This window comes from Tamandua tetradactyla, chromosome 25, assembly GCF_023851605.1.
Source record: "Tamandua tetradactyla isolate mTamTet1 chromosome 25, mTamTet1.pri, whole genome shotgun sequence".
Taxonomy (NCBI): domain Eukaryota; kingdom Metazoa; phylum Chordata; class Mammalia; order Pilosa; family Myrmecophagidae; genus Tamandua; species Tamandua tetradactyla.
Window position 1 is genome coordinate 845936 of NC_135351.1, and position 4041 is coordinate 849976.

Sequence of the window (4041 nt, forward strand, 5' to 3'; positions counted from 1 at the left end):
CCAATGTTTATAGCAGCGTTATTTACAATTGCAAAGAGATGGAAACAGCCAAAATGTCCATCAACAGAAGAATGGCTAAACAAACTGTGGTATATACATACGATGGAATATTATGCAGCTTTAAGACAAGATAAACTTATGAAGCATGTAATAACATGGATGGACCTGGAGAACATTATGCTGAGTGAGTCTAGCCAAAAACTAAAGGACAAATACTGTATGGTCCCACTGATGTGAACGGACATTCGAGAATAAACTTGGAATATGTCATTGGTAACAGAGTCCAGCAGGAGTTAGAAACAGGGTAAGATAATGGGTAATTGGAGCTGAAGGGATACAAACTGTGCAACAGGACTAGATACAAAAACTCAAAAATGGACGGCACAATAATACCTAAGTGTAAAGTAATCATGTTAAAACACTGAATGAAGCTGCATCTGAGCTATAGGTTTTTTTGTTTTGTTTTGTTTTTACTATTATTATTACTTTTATTTCTTTTCTCTATATTAACATTCTATATCTTTTTCTGTTGTGTTGCTAGTTCCTCTAAACCGATGCAAATGTACTAAGAAACGATGATCATGCATGTATGTGATGATGTTAAGAATTACTGATTGCATATGTAGAATGGTATGATTTCTAAATGTTGGGTTAATTTCTTTTTTTTCCGTTAATTAATAAAAAAAAGATAGAGGACAGACAGGTAGGGAGGAAGAGAATAAAATATAGTGAGTCACTGTGAAAAAAAAATAGATGTTTTCTAAAGCAAAAAAAAAACACAAGAACTATACATTTGTTATTTCTTCTAGAAGTCTACCCCATGAAATTATAGTATAGAAAGTGGAATTATGAAAATACTCATTTGAGAATAATTCCTAGTAATAAAACTTGGGAACCAAACCAAAGATCACTCGAATAAATTGTTAAATATATACCTACAGTGCACACAACCTTAATTATTAAAACTGATTGTAATAACTGTGATAGCTCAAAAATTTATCAGACTATAATACAAAAATGAGAGGAGCATAAAAGGTTCATGGACTGCATGATTATAGTTACGCATGGTAATAGCTATAAAATAAAGTGATAAATACTAAATGGCTGACAGTGGTTGAATTTGTTTGTGAGATGATGATGATAATTTTTTTTCTTCCAAATGCTATATAATTTGAGTTATTTTGCCTAAAAAGAAAAAGTGAGCTCCATTTCAGTGGATGTCTCCCTCTTAGGCTCTTTCCTTCCTTGATTATGGGTTTGTAGTGAGAACAGCAGCTGTGTGACAAGACTGCTTCCAAGACACAAGTCTTTCATAGCTTTAGGGCAAGCATGAGTAAACTGCAGCCCACAGGCTAAGAATGCCTTTGTAATTTTAAAGCATTGTAAAAAAAAAATTAGAGACCATGCTGAAAATAAAGTGACTACTTTAGAAACGCTGCAGAAAGGCAAAGTGGACTTAAAATCTCTTCCCTCCAGCCTTTCTGTAAGTAAAGAAAAACTTAAAGAAAACTTGCATTCAAGAGCGGTGCTTTCAGTGGAAGAGGTAGAAGCAGGGCTGAAGGTCTTGAAGGTGGACCAGCAAGTGAGGAATTCAACTCCCTTCATGGGAGAACACTTGGAGGAGATGCTGAGTACTATGACCAGTCAGTCATCTGCAGCTCAAAAAGGATGGAGACATAACTGCATTCAACAAACTAGTGAGTACCATGGTGCTTTCACAGCCCCAAATCAGCCAGAATCTTGAAAGCCATTTAATGTCCCCTGCTGAGATCCAAGGCCAGCCTGGACCTAAGAACATCCTGCAGGAACTTCTGTGCCCACCAGTCCAAAGACCTGCTTCTTCCAATCTTCTGATGAGTGGCCTTATGGGGAGCTTGGAGCCAACAGTGTCTTTACTAGGCCAAAGAGCACCTGCTCCTCCCTTGTCACAGGTGTTTCAAACATGAGCGGCCTTGGCAGACTACCTTCACCCAGAATACCAACACCAATTGGTTTCTCTCCAGGGCCACAGCAGTTGCTTGGAGATCCCTTCCACGATGTGCACAAGCCTTTGAGCCCTGCTGCAGCCCAGGTGAGCCAGCTAGAGTTGCAACAGGCAGCTTTGGAGGGGCTGGCCTTTGCCACATGACCTTACAAGACAGGCAGCAAACTACTACCAGCCTGGTTTTGGCAAACCACAGGTGGATCAAACAAGAGATAGATTCAGAAACAGGTGGCAGGGAGTGATCAAATCACCAGCACCTGCGTACCGAGGAAATGCCTCTTCCACTGCCCCCTCTGCCTCCATCACAAGCAGGCTTTCTCCTTCCTTCACCCCTACCTCAGTGATTTGTAAGATGTATGAGGGCAAAGGATAAAGAAAGGAAGAGCCAGCATCTGGAAAAGGGACTCTTCGTGACAGCAAAGAGGACGCTCAGAAGGCCAGTGAACATAACCTCCTGTCATCCAACACTGTGCCCAGTGCTGCTACTCTTCTCCCACTATGAATCCTAAACTATCAACATTGCAGCCCTCTTCATGTTTCACCCCGCTGTCCCAGAACAACCATTACACCAAAGAACAAGATTATTGACCTAAAACAACTGTGAGAATACCACCCACCTTGGCTTCCCCAGTTCCAGGAACATCTTTTCTCCACTCTGTCCACCAAGTTCCCCTTGTTCCCCATGTACTGATCATTCAGCCTGCTCACCAGCTTCACCCAGGCTTGGTCCAAAGGATGCTGACCCAGGGAGTACATCCACAGCATCTTCCAAGTTTGCTCCAAGCTGATGTTCTTTCTCCAGGGATGTATTTGACTCATTGAAATGGAATATCTGGCCTGATCCTGGGTCAGTTCTTTTACCCTTTACCTGCCACTAGTCACCCTCTCCTAAACCCTCATCTGGCAATGATGCAGCAGCACCTACAGCACTCAATTCTGCCTCTTTCAGTCTCTGGATCCCAGGCAGCAGCTGTCAGCATCCAGACCACCCCACAGAACATACCCAGTCAGTCAGGCCTGCCCCATATGTACCCTCAGCTGGAGCACCACACCTGCCAGAAGAGCAGCTCCCTGTGGGCCTTGCCAAGTGGTTTAGCTCAGATGTCCTACAGCAGCCCCTGCCCTCTAGGCCTGCCAAAGTCATCAGTATAGATGAACTGGAATATGTAGCGTGAGCAGGGCAGGTGTGCACACCTAAACCTGGACTTTACTGGTTTGAAAGGATGTATGTGCCCTAGAAAAGCCATGTTTTAATATATGTGCCCTACAAAAGCCATGTTTTAATCAAAATCCCATTTTGTAAAGGCAGAATAATCCCTTGAATAGGGATTATGCATTACACACAGTGCTGAATGTACTGTAGTATGTTTGAATCTGTAATTAGATAATCTCCCTGGAGATGTAACCCAATCAAGAGTGATCGTTAAACTGCATTAGGGTGTAGTGTGAAAACCAGGAATAAAGCCGCAGGCCTCCAGGAACGTTCTGCAAAGTTAGAACAGGCTGAGACTAAGGATCTATAGTTTCAGAAAGCAGGTTTTATTTTCTATGGGCATAGGGCTCAGCTGAGTAGCCTCTGAAAGTCTGAGCCCCAAACAAAAGGCAACCTTAACTTTTATAGACTGTATGACATGTTAAAGACAAGGCAAACAATTGGCTGATTTAAGTTGAGAATGGCCCAAAGCTGAACTGTTAAGGGAGGGGTCCCCACCCCAGGAATGTCTTACCCTGCCTACTTGCAGCTTCACCTGTTCCTGAAGGCTAGGGGTGGGAGTTTCTATCGCAGGAATGTGTCTTATCTCGCTTGCCTGCAATTTTACCAATTCCTGAAGGTCAGGAGAGGGGGTTTGGGGATTTTGCACAGACAGCACAGCTGAACCAGAAAGAGGGGGAGGCCTGCCTGCTACAAGAGGAGACATGTCTCCTCCCATTTCAGTAGGTTTCAATTAGTTTATTGGAATCCTATAAAAGAGGAAACATTTTGGAGAATGTGAGAGATCTCTAAAGAGCAGAGAATGACATAGCCATGAGAAACAGAGAGTCCACCAGCCAGTGAC

At 42.7% G+C, this 4041-nt stretch overlaps 1 pseudogene; it reads left to right on the forward strand.

Moving 5' to 3' along the window:
* Positions 1 to 3159, forward strand: part of LOC143668739 (eukaryotic translation initiation factor 4E transporter pseudogene) — an 11129-nt pseudogene extending 7970 nt beyond the window's left edge.
* Positions 3160 to 4041: the final 882 nt, after the last annotated feature.